The sequence below is a fragment of the Falco naumanni genome, chromosome 13 (assembly GCF_017639655.2).
Source record: "Falco naumanni isolate bFalNau1 chromosome 13, bFalNau1.pat, whole genome shotgun sequence".
NCBI classification, from domain to species: Eukaryota; Metazoa; Chordata; class Aves; order Falconiformes; family Falconidae; genus Falco; species Falco naumanni.
In genome coordinates this window covers 23,003,788-23,017,043 of record NC_054066.1, presented here as the reverse complement: position 1 = coordinate 23,017,043, position 13,256 = coordinate 23,003,788, and the positions used below count along the sequence as shown (strand labels likewise).

Genomic DNA, 13,256 nt, shown 5'->3' with positions numbered 1-13,256 from the left:
TTTCTTTTTCTGAATATGCTGATTGTATGAGCATTCCCTCACCTTAAAGGAGAAAAGTTTAAAGATAAAATATGGTGTGTGTGCTCCCACTAAATCTGATAAACCGATGCTGCTTTCCTGATACAATTTCAGAGGGCATAAAGGACATATTCCAAAACCTGGAAAAATCGACATAAGTTCTGCAAGCTTCAGTGCATTTTGGACCAGGCTGGAAGTGAAACATGTCACTGAGTATATGATTACAAGTCATTTTGTTCTCCTTCAGAGTATTACCCTATCTTGGTCATCTTGTGATATGCATTTGTTGCTTTGAAATACTGTGATGGGCCTTACTCTCGCTTTGTGGTGGTCTAAACCAGGAAATATTTCTTTTATCTCAGTATCAAAGACTAGACTGTGGCTTTAAAATTGACAAGCAGCACTTGGAGACAGCAACTGACCTTTTGAAACTGGCAAGAAAGAGCCCCCAGGGAATCCCATTAGGAGCAGGGAAAGGTGGATAATGGCTTCTTCCACCCAAAAAAAGATACAGCATTCTGCTGCTGTTATTAGGGGACTTCAACTAAACTCAGTTTCTTTGGCCTTCTCTTTGAATTCAAAGCAGCCCTCTTTGTTCTGTAATGAAAGTGGTAGATAATTAGTTATTTTTCTCTGAATATATAAAGGCAAACTGTGGAGTTGTTATCTCAAAGAATATTATTTGGATAACATAGTAATTACTTCAAACATTTTAATAAAACCTGAATTTTCTTAGTTTTGGAGGTGGTAACCAGATTATTGGAGCATAGTAGTTCATCAAGTTGGTACTTTTTCTTTCTTCACTAAGACATGAAGAAAGAAAAGTATCTTTTGTACAGTCATTTTGCTTTCAGGTTATGTGTTCAAACTTTGGGTTGAGAATGCCAACTCTTTTCAGAGGTTCAGCAGTGTTGTGGGAAAATTATGGTTTTCTTTAAATTCTACTTTTCATCATCCAGTGGTATGGGTGCACATTACTGCCTACACAGGATTGTGTAAAAGTTGGAAAGATACACTTAGGTGGAAGGTTTTTATGAAATACTTTTCTTCATTTTGAGAGAGTGGGAGAAATCCATGGTAGTTATCAAAATTTACTGCAATCACACTTGTGTTCTGCGTGTTTCAAAATCAGAGAAGTAAATGAAAGGAGTCAAAAGGGACGTTTCAAAGCTGTTGAAAATCCATTCTTGCAGTGATGCTTAGACTATTGTTCTAATCTGATTTAGTTCTATGGTAGGTCATAACAGTGGGTGAGTAATTTAGATATGCAACAAAGCCATCCCATTACTACTTGGAAATAACAGAATATTTTGAGCTTTTCTACTTAGACAAAGACAGTTTAATTGCAGTAAGCCCTCCTGCAAAACAGTAAAAGTCAGTCAAAGAAGAAAATGTTGCTCCTTGAGTCTTAAAGCAGAATGTAGCTCTGTATTTGTTACCTGCAACAGAACGTGCAAATTGTTCTTCTAAGGAAGATACTTTGAACACTCATCATTGATAGCAGGAAATACAGAGCAGAAGCGTATACCTACCTGGTCGTGGTGATTTGTGAACTGTCTGCTTTCACAAAGACTGGGATGGCTGCACAGCTGGCTTGGGTTCATATTTTGGGCCGTTGAAGTGTTTTCTTGGCAGGGGTGAGACTGCCGGCAACATCATCTCTTGTTTTAGTCCCAGAAGGGTTTTCACGTGACACACCACCTGCCTGACCACGTGGACCTGACTGTTCAGGGCAGTCTGACTGGGCAAAAAGCACGTCAGAGAACAAAGTAAGAAAGAGGTACCTAGTGATGATGTATTTTAAAAATGACTGTCACCGGTTAGAGCCTTTCTGATGCTGCGAATGTAGGCTACTGGAGAGCAGCTGATGGTGGTCCCAGCTGCTGCCACTAAGTAGCTCTGCTACTACCGGCTGCCTTCCAGTTTTGCCCTGAACTTTCTCCTCATACACTCTGTGTAATACTTAACTGCCAGGGTAGACCCATGAGCCGAAATGACTTGAAATGCCAATGCAGAAAGCTTTAAATAATGAAAAAGGAGAAAAAGGCTGATTTGTTTGCTGTGATAACTCTCCAGCAGTCACAGCTGTGTTACTGGGACAGACAGGTCTTGTGCCGGGACATGGGCTGCTCTCCACCCTTGAAGGGCAGAGAAAAGAGATGTGCACTGCTGAGGGGTGTGAACTGTCACTGTATTTTGGTGAGGTGCTGGTAGCAGGGGTTTTACTAGAGGAGAAATCTTCAAAGTCTTTGGACTACAAATGGGGATACTAGTTTCAGTTAGCACTTACTCTGTGTGTAACACTGTGTCTTGGACTAACAGCCTCTCTGGAGGAGGTAGAGCTGTGCATCTGGTAGCAGGGACTTTCACTTGGAAGGCTTTGAGCTTAAATGTGTTACCGTTTTCTGGTGATTCAGGGAGCTGTGTTTGGGAGCTTACCACTAAAAACCGCAAGAATAAAAGCCTGTAGCAGTGTTGTTTAGCCCTAGTCCCTTACCTCTGGTGTCCTGGCTTACTGCCTAGCCCACTGACATAACCCAGACCCTGCTGACTTTGCAGCAGATGGCCTTCTTAAGCTGCAGCAACTTCTGTATCTCCAAGATTATACATGGGGGTCTCTTCCACATGTGGGAATACCTTGCTCTCTCCTTTACAGCGGTAAGATTGAAAGACCGCTCTATAAGCCCTCTTTCTTTTCTTCAGCCTTTCAAGGGAAACTTTTGGTTACTGCTGTTGTGTCCCCAAATAACCTGTCACATGCCTTAAGTTTCTAATACTAATACTGCAGTATAAGACGGTGTGAGTAACGAAGTGTAAGATGGTGAGACTAGGAGTAGTTTCTGCAGATTGTCCTTAAGAACCAGTGGACTCAGTGATACCTCAAGTACCATTAATTCTTGATTGGGTCATGCCAAGCTTGTCAGAAGAGCCATCTGCTACTTTGTTCTGTGTATATTTATTTATTTATTAGTAAGGTGAATCCCGACATCTCACACAGAAGAACTGTAGGGGGAATGACATTTTTTTATTCAGTTTCCTGCAGAACATCTTATCAGGAAGGATGGTTTAGCTTTTGTTGTTCATTGCTTCTGATACTCTGCATCACGATGTATTTCTTTTCACATTGTGCTCGCTGACTGTTTTCTGACTAATATATCTTGATATTTGCTACTAGAAGTGGTGTACAAAGAAGCCGTCATCAGCAGCTGTGTAGAACACATCCTAGAAAACCATCAATAAGTATTAAAAAGCAAATGAAAATGTCTCTGTTGCCCTACTGCACTTGACTTTTTAGTACTGTTTTTTGCCATCTTTCTCCCTTGGCTCAACGTGCTTAAATACTCTGAGAGAAATATTTTGCTGGCTGCCTCCTGCATGATCTCCAGGTGCATAGGCCTATGCCCAATTTCCTGAGATACAGAAATAAGTCAGTTGATTACATTTCTGTTTGCCTTTCTGCAACCTATAATCTTCAGGCTCTACGAAGATTTAAGGCATATCAGGATAGGTTACTTCTGTGTGTCTAAATGTTTTAGATTGAAAATAAATGTTCAGCCCCTATCGGGAATAATTTACTGTTCTGTTAAGGAGGAAGAATAGGAAGTAAGTTATTACCACAGAAAATTTCACTGCAATTTTCTTTTGCATAAGCTTAAATTCTGAGTAGAGAGGTTGTCAATTAGTGTGCAGATTTTTTTAATTGGCTATAATAAAAAGCTAATTGGTGTTTTGCTTAAAGAGTGAATTAAGAAAGTGTTGCTATAGGAACTTTGCATGTGTATAGTGCTGCTCTACATAACAGTGAATATAATAGTCTGATGACCTTTCTGAGCTAGCTGTATAGTCAAGGAAAAAGTGTTAAATTCAGGCTTGCTGAAGTGATCATTAAGGAGTTTGTGACTTCACCCATTTTATTGCTTGAAAGTGTCTCTGGCATTGTCTTGTTGAATGTTTCTCTTGACTCGCGTCAAACCATATAATAAATGCTGGTCTCGAAAGACCTGAACTTTTCTAAAAATCTGAGTGCTCCAATTCTGAATGTGTGAACCGATCTGTAATCTGTCAAGCATAAAATGTACTACTGGGAAAATTTCATTTTCATAATCTGAGAAAGTGTGATGATGGATCATAAGTGACAGCATCTAATCCGTTAGCTGTTGTATTCCTCCCTCCTCTCCCTGTCTTCTCACTGAATTCTGAGCCTCCTCTGAAACACTGGAATTACGGTTTTAAGTCAGATGGGGTTTCTGTTCTAATTTGCAATATTATTTCCCAGCAAAAATACTTATCTTCTCAAATATAAACTTTGCTGAGGAGAGAATAATTTCTTCAGGAGCTGTGAACAGGATTTTTTTCCTTTGGGCTAATGCTTGCCTACTTAAATTACTTCAGAGTCATTATCTGTACTTGTGCTAGTTGCTTGAAAGTTAAAGATACAGGCGACACGGGCACAAATCTTGAAGTATATTACGAACACAGTCATTCCTGCACAGGAAGGTCGTCAGTAATGAAATAAGGAAAAAACTGACACATGATCTTTTTTGTATTTCCCAATCCTGAATCTCACTGTTGCTGTGTAAGTGGGCAAATCGTATTGTCCCCTTTTTAACTGCCCATCTAGAAAATGCAGGAGTGAGAGATCCTGCAGTTATTAGTGACAGAAAAATGTTCTGTGCATTTCAAAACAATGCAGTGACTGTCTTAAGTGCAGAAGACTGGACAAAATGATGACCTGTTGACTTTTTTGTGGAAAAGGTTCATGGTGTTCTTTTCCCTTTCTGGTTTTCAATTGTAAAAAAAAAAAATCATTCAGTGTCTGCAAAATCTGCCCCTTCACTTGTTCTTCAAACTGGTAAAACACAAAAATCTTCAAGTTTGGTTAGTTTGTAATTTAACTTCCACCACCCTTTTTTTCTCAGTAGATGCTTAGAAGAAATCAAAGATTCTTTGAAGTGGGCAAATTTAGGAGAAGCTCTCAGAATTCTCTGCAATTGTACAGTCTGCTTCTTTCTGTAACTCTGGATCATGACTGAGTAGTACCTTAACTTAGTGGCTATTTTCCCCTTGATACACATATGTAAGTCCGATTAGTGTTATGTCTTTTTGAAATGCTTCCCTCATATATTCAGTATCTACTACTGATGTCCAAACCTTAAAGTCTTATGAGTTGCGTGGCATGTGGCTGTCTCTAGAGCTTAATAGAAAGTTGGATTTAATCTCTTAGTTCATCTTTTGAGCAGTAAAACTGTAAGACAGATAAAATGTTTTAACGTGAAGCTTTTATCTGAGACCTGTGAGCAAATAAGTCTTTTTTTTCTGGTCCAGGGAAAGGACTGATTTCATTCCCCCTCCCTCCCCACTTTTAACTTGCCCAGTAAGACAATAACTGTAATGTGCGCTTACATGGGCTTGTATAGTTTAAAGGTGTTGTTTTGCAGAAAAGTAGTACAATATGTTTGTCAAGGAAATGTGCTTTTTGGAACTCAGTAACTCCATTCTTACTTCATTTTAAATTGTTGCTGCTTTGCCGCAGTTCATTGTCAACTGTCCTTGTGAAAAGGGGACCAGGTCTGTGAAGGGCAAAATATGAATCTACTTTAGGATTGGTATTTTCCTCATGGTTTTACTTGACTGTAGAACCCTGACCTAATGTTGATGTTATTTGTGCTTTAAATGGGGGGTTGGACTGTGTGACGACTTAGGCTTCTCCCAACTCCAATTATTTTATGCATCTATGACAGAGCTCAAATCTACAATGATAAAGTTATTATTCTTCCATTTTTATGAGCTGTGGCTCTGTGGGGTTACAGTGAAGGCAATTACAATAACAACTGTAGTATGAATAGTTAAAAGTGCTATCAGTTGTGTTTTGTTGTTTTTTTTAAAGATAATTTATCTCTAGATGACAAACTCAAACATGTCTTTTAAAATTATCTTTTACAGCTTTTATTCTCCCTGTTATTTAAAGGACAACTTTGGTCAGACCTTTGAATGCATACTAGGAAAAGATGTTGAAGCCAGTTCACACACACACACACACACACACCCCCAAACCCCAAAGCCTGTCCATCTCCCAACCACTGTTTTCCACCTAATCTGCGCAAGGTGAAGCCTGTTTCAACACGGCTGCTACAGCCATTATGTTGGATCAGTAAAATTTATATGAAAGCCTAGAGTCTGTGAGATGGAAACTGCACTCCTCCTACTTCAGTCCGTTCTTTGTTTATTGGGATTTAGCAGTAGCTGTAGTCCTACAAAATGGAGTACTGGAGGGGCTCAGTGGATTCTGCGTTGTGCGGTGGGACACTTTGGAAAAGAAGCTGCAGTGTGTTGGTCATTTTGTTGTTGGTTTTTTTTTTCTTCCCTCACGATAACGTCCTTGTTGCTCCAGTATGGTTGTGTTTACAGAGCACTGCAACAGTACAACTTGGTTACTATTGATCCTTTTTTCCCCTTTGTTTTATAATTTATGTAGTGCAGCATCAGAGGGTTATTAGTGGAGTTATCTGTACAATCTTTATAATAAGCTTTGATCAGTACTGAACTGCAGCAAGGTATGCAGAGACTGTTTAAATATGTACTGAGCTACCTTGTTTTGCTTGGGGAAGGAGCACATTGACACCTTTGGCATTTCATTAAAAGAAAGAGGGAGATTTATGTGGATGATAATGAGATTGCTAGTGGGAAATAGGTGAAAAATTGACGTAATCAGGATATCAGGTTTTGTTGGTTGTTTTGTTGTTTTTTTTTTTTTTTTTTTTAATAAGAAAACTTCTACTTTGCTGATGGCTAAACAAAACAACTGTTTATTGTCCAGTGTTTTGTTGTAGAGCAGAAGAACCACCACAGGTTCCCTGAACATGAATCTGCTACTTCATGAACCAGACCTTGCTGGAGTCAAGGGCATTGGTTTTGACACTTCAGGCAGTCTGTTTTTTTTTTTTTTTTTTTTTAAAATGAGAAAAATACTTCATAAGTACTAGCATGTTTAAAAATGCATTCTACTTTGCTGCAGTGTCAGGAAAATTCATCTTATATTTATATTTACAAGTTTCATCATTGGAATTGGCTACTTTTCTGTTTCAGTGAATGGTATTAGAAAATGTAATGTGTTCTTCTTTTGCAGAGAATTAACGTGGAGGCCAGATTGAAAATATGCCTTCGTGAAAAATATTCTACAAAACCGATACCATCTTGGCTTTAAGGTAAATATAATAATAAAAAAAATTGTGTCAAACACCTACTCTAACTTTTCTTTTCATCATAGTTGTTCTGTTAGAGAGATATGTGAGGATATTATGTGCTGAGAACAAAAAGTATTTTAAGGAGGTAAGTTGAAAAATTAATTTATTTTTAGTCAAAAATTTAGTCAAAAAATATTTAGTCAAAATAAAGTGTAAGCATGAGCCAATAATTTGGGGTAGGCTTCAGTAATTAAACAAAATGACAGTCAGTGGCATGAATGCTTATGTGACTTACATACTGCCTTGGCAAATGTTTGTTTTTATGTAAAAATTGAATATGCGTATGAAGGAGAGATCACTACAATTGAATGGAAAATGTGAAATTACGAAGGCAGCAAAGTATAAATAATTGAAAGTCAGGTTTCAACTCCAGTGTCTGTATTTCATGAGCTCAGTTGCAAACAGAATTGCTAGAATGGGAATTCACATTTTTGTTTTCTCTTCATTTTACTTTCATAGTACCATACTCCTGGTATAGAGAGTAAGGCAGTGAAAATGACAGAGGGGTAATTAAATATCTGTAGGAAAGTAAGAGCCAAACCAGAGACTAATTTTCAGTACTCTACAGCTTTCATTATACATGTATATGCTTTGATTTCTCATGTGTATGGGAAATGTATCCTCCAACACTGCATATTTCTAATCTTTCTCCTCCAGAATTGTTTAACTTACTGTGTTCCATGGTAAGATGTTGCAGCTTATTTTGTTTGAGAAATCATAGCAGAAACTAATTATTTTATGAACAGTTAATTACTTTCAAGAATTTCTATTTTTAATCTCTGCTAAACAGTCCTTTCTCGTGGCCATACATAGTTTGACTGTTTAGTATGTCTTGTCCATTTGTTGAAATAACTCAAAATGGGCAATTTCCAGTGTTTTTGGAAACTTTTTGGGTCTGTTTGCCCTGCTGTGTCTGTGGAGAAGGGGTCAGTGAGACTGCTGTACTCAAAGTGTTGTTTTGAAGTGAAACTTTCTCCAAATTTAGCCAGTGCTGTTAGATGTAATAGAAACCATATGCTACTTTATATCCCCAGTATTAGGGGTTGTGCTGTTGGCACTTGCCACAAAACCAAGTTCCAGGCAGCATAATAAATTTGAAAAATTCACTGTCAAGGTATATTCAGTTGTGTGTTTGTTTGAAAGGCTGGGGTTTTGCCCTTAAGCATCATGTACTTCTAGAACCAGATCAGATTCTATAGTCTTGCTTGTAAAAGAAGATCAAAGTAAATGTCAGCGATACTTACAAAAGAAGTGCTGGACCTTCAGTGAACTTGCCCAGCTGCCCACGGGTTAGGACAGCAACTCGTAGCTGGATAAGAGTTTTGTTTCATTTTACACTTTTATTCTACATAATGACACTGTATCATGACCTTGGTTATATCCCCTTTAGAGTGGGGATTATGATTTTTCTATAAGGAATTTATGATAATTGGAAGTTTTCTTTAAAGGACTATGGAGTTACTTAAAGACTTTGATGATAATAATTTTCTGATTTGAATAGTATTTAAATGCAGATGTTCCTATAGCAAGACCCCAGGTAAGTGTGTATTAACATTTAATATTTGAGATACTTGGTAAATACCCAAGGACTCAGAGGTGGCCAGAATGTCTTATTCTTTGCAAATATTGAACTCGTCTGAATTACTGTCATGGTATAGATAACATGTTAATGAACTGAAGCCTTAATAGGCTACGGATCAAAACAGAAGGGCTTGCAATGATGAAATTACTTGACTCTAGAACTTGCCAAAATATGCTCATATAGCTTAGACAGTCAAAATAAATAAAAAAGCAATGCTGCATTTGCCAGTAGCTCAGAGAGCTTGCTCACTCTGGCCAGTATAGTCACTTCCACTCTATGCTTCAAATATGTCCTGTGAGCACAGTAAGCGGTTACATGGGTGGCTGGGCTTGTGGGGAGACTACTGTCCTTGAAGACCAGGTCTCTCCCGATGCCTCTGGGCCATGTGGTCACAGCAAAACCAGTTTCAGATTCTTGATCTCTTTACCCTGTTTGGTGCCACCACACAAATTCAGCTGTTCCTTCAGCTGTATCATGATGGTGCCATGGTTTAAATTGTTGTAAAGTTTCCATTAGACTCTGGCATAGGAGAGAAATATTTAAGAAATCTGGCAGTGTAGATATCGATCAATATTGCATTTGTCTAATTAGCAAATTGGTATGAGTATGCTTGTTATTCTGAAGTAATTATAGTATAAAATCAGCAACATAAAATCCTTCTTCTTGCGCTATATACTTCGGGTGCAAATTACAGAAGTTTCATCTAGAAATTAGAAGTGAATCTTCAATTTTTACCTGTGGGAACACAACCAGAAGAAAATTTTGTGAAACGTGAGTCTTTAAAAATGCTTCTGTGTTCTAAGGAGCAAACAGTAGCAGTCCAGATGTTTCCTCCTATGCCATAAAATTCTCTCTGTCATCCAGGTCTTTTTCACACCAGGGTTGTTTCTGTGCCTTACATGTGCTTTGTGAAGTTTCATTCATTTTGATGTCTGCGTTCATAAAGTGTGTAACAGAATACCCAGGAGCCTTATTAAGGAATTGTGGGAGATTAGTCATCCTGAGTGATGGCACTGTTCCTTCTCTTATCAGTTCTTCATGTCACATGTGAAAGTATTGTGGTGTGGTTTTTCTCCTCTTTCAGCTGCTGTGTACAGACTATGCAATAATTCAGAGCTGGAGCGACTGATGTGGTTGTCCTGTCTGGAGGCAAATAGGCCTTCCTTGGACTAATTACTTCAGTGTTCAGCAGCTGTACTTAAAGCAAAAGCCTCTAATCGTGAAGACTCTGGTGATGAAAAAGCTCTTGTGATTCTTGGAAAATTGCCCAATAGATTACACTGTTGGAAAACATTTGCCCTGTTTGTTTCTTGAATTTGTCTGAATCATTTTGAAGCACTGAAAATAGCACTTTTATTTCCGCTCACCTGTGCAACCTTATGCTATCATTTTTCTGATACAGGCTTAGTTATTTAGACTGCTAGTTAATCGTACCTGAACTTCCACTTAAATATCAGATTAAGCATTAAGCTCTTTCAGCCTTCTATTTGCAAGGATGTTTTACAGTGTTCTTCATGGTGCATGTCCTATAATCTCTAATCAGCTCCTTCTCCAGTCATCGTTAACAGACCTGAAAACATGTTCACATAGCGGTCTCAAAAATGAAAACAAGATAGAGAGACAATGCAGCTTCTTAGTTGTATGCTCCAGAGAGACCTCTGCACAGCCTCACCTGGGAATCTTTTGTTTCCCTATTACAGAATTGTGGGGTTTGTAATGCTCAATGTTTTTTAGTGCTTTGCAATAAGCTTTCCAGTATTTTAATACATTTCTTTACTTGAGGAGTTCTGTTAAACTTCAGTGTCATGGAAACGAACAAGATAACAAGAAATACCAAGAATGCATTATAGGGTGATTTGATGGTAGCATTAACATGATACAAGTATTAACTTTTGCTGAAAGAGCCGTATCTTCCCCTCTGTCCTCAGCCATAGCCCTACCACTTCCCTTGCGCCACCATGGATGCTTGAGCTGCAATGTGAAGGGCTGGATGAGGCTGCTTTGGCTGAAGCTAACCTGGGGCTGGGAAGGGGAAGAGTTTTCATCTTCATTTTCATGGTTTAGCTCCCTTTATGGCAGTGTAACTTAGCTGCTGGTGCCTGCAAGTGGAAGTTAACCTGTGGCTTCAGGATGGGGAGGGAGGGAAACTGCTGCATTGGAGGTCATGCATATTTATGTTGATATTAAGGACAGTGGATAGGCACATGGTGTGGTTCAAGCCTTGCTTTGTTTCCATGGAAAAACTGAAGATAACACTTTAACAGATTTCTGCTTCTGAGATCAATTGAGTTGTATTTATCTCGACAAGGTTTAGAATAGCATTTCCTCATGTTGAATGCCATTCTTCTGGAGTTAAAAAGCTGTCATCTGTTATTTTATTTTTTACAAATTCAAAGGGCACTTTAGTGTTGTCAGCATGAGATCATCGCTGTCTAATAATAGGCATTTTAGAGGATTTCTATTAATGTCGACTTACAACAGAGCCCTCTTAATAAAAGAACTGCACCTTATAATCATGTAGTGTATCTTTCAGTACAAAGCAGTTCTATGAATTGTGTGAATTGGCTAATATCTGTTAGCTGTTAAAACTCAGATAGTTACTTCTGATCAGAAAGAAAGTAGTCTTGTTTAACTTCCCCCTCCCCTTCATATGTCTATGAGAGTGGGAGCCTGTGTGAGGGGGGAAAAGAAAGGGAGCCTGATGGTGGTTAATGGCTAATGAATACAGCTAAGGATACAGGAACGGTTGCCAGGCAACACAGGGAGGATGGGCTGAGGTCCCTTGTCAGTACATAAAGTTGACAATTGGCTTATTTCTTGAGCTCATGAAGACTGACTTTTGCATTTTTGCATAATTTATTCTCAATATGTATCATAGCTCTGTTAGATTTTTGTATTTCAGGTTTTGTGTGTATGTATTTCATTCTTTTAAAAAGAAACAGAACAAGAATGGAAGCAAATTAAGTTTTTTAGTTAAAGGAACAGAGTGTGTTGTGAATTCTGTCCCATGCAGTTATTATACTTTCAAGAAGAGAGCCATGTTTAGTAAGAGATTTGCCTAAAATTGCAAGCTTTTAGATCTAATTCCAGGTGAAGTTCTGTTTTCTTAGTCTGAGAGCCCTCTGAAAGTTACCATCAATATGCTTGATGCTGAAAGATGATGAGCTGGCGTTTGTGTTATAATTGCAATCTTGAGAAGATTGCCTTCTTCTGTGGCTGAAACACAGTTATTAAGTGACACATCTACTTTGCTTCCCTTCTTACACTGAAATAATATCAGGCTGCCAACAAAGTGTGTACACTGAGGAGTGTGACAGACTTAACCTTGTACAAGTTGTTGTTACAACAATTCAAATGAATTTTGAAAACGAGTGTCAGTATGAGCTGTAGATCTCTCTGCTGCAGTGTAATTGTACATAGGTGGTGCTCCGTTAGGCAGACGAAGGGTGGCCTGTGTTAGTTTTGTGTTCTCTAGAAGGCCTTTCTGGAAAAGTAGATGGACATTACCACGTGAAGGTGGTTATCATTAAGTGAATATTGAAGTAGTAACTTTTTTTCTTTTCTGTGGAGATAATTATTAAGAAAAAAGTTGCAGCTGGCTTGAAGACCCTGGTTGCACAATCCGGTAGGCTGTGTAGTTCTGATAGTACCAGAGGAAGTAAGGTCCTTAGCCCTTTTGGCTCTCAAGAACACTTTTGGTGCTTAATGATAAGGTAAAAGCTGTAGGAAACAGGTTAGGTTCTTGTTTTGAATTGTTGGACAGGAGAATTGCCTAGCTGTTTCGTGCCTGTTTATTCCACCAGGCAAAAATGAGGTTACTGTGTATAGATCTGCAATTGTACTACCTTGGGAATTTGTAAAAGGAAAAGAGCCCACAAAACCACACAAACCCACAAAAATCTCTCCTGCTAGTAAAAGCAATTGTCATTTGCAAAACACTTGCTTCCATTTTTTTCTTGTGAATGGCTGTTAAGACTAAAACTTTTTTGAGTGTTTGGCACACTGTGAAACCTGACCAGCTGTCAAAATATAGGGTGTTTGTTTGGAAATGTTTTGATGGAAGCTGCAAAGAAATCCATTACATTTACTGGACACTTTGTAATTATCAGACTTTGAATAAACTAGATAAAAATCAGTATTTTCATGTAACTTTCCTGCACAGTCTGTTCTCTTTCTCTCTCTCTTCCCATGCAAACACACAGAGGCAAGATAGCAGCCAGCTGTGGAGGTACTCGGAAAACCAGGTGAAAGGTTTGAAATGTTTCAATTTGTACACCCAAAGGCTTGAGGCAATTGTCATTAACAAAATGGTCTTTCTCCTTCATTTTTCATGTTGTATGCTTTAGCTTTTGACTTACTATTTGTCTTTTTAATGGTTTGTACTTACATTACAAGCCCTAAGTTTGCTATGG

The 13,256-nt window shown here is 38.4% G+C and overlaps 1 protein-coding gene across 3 annotated transcripts in view; it reads left to right on the top strand.

Moving 5' to 3' along the window:
- Positions 1 to 13,256, top strand: part of NAALADL2 (N-acetylated alpha-linked acidic dipeptidase like 2) — a 496,311-nt gene that overhangs the window by 95,726 nt on the left and 387,329 nt on the right. For all 3 annotated transcript variants that reach the window (XM_040612990.1, XM_040612992.1, XM_040612991.1), the window contains exon 3: positions 7,145 to 7,223. The gene's annotated coding sequence lies outside the window, so the exon portion shown is untranslated. The remainder of the gene's footprint in view (positions 1 to 7,144; positions 7,224 to 13,256) is intronic.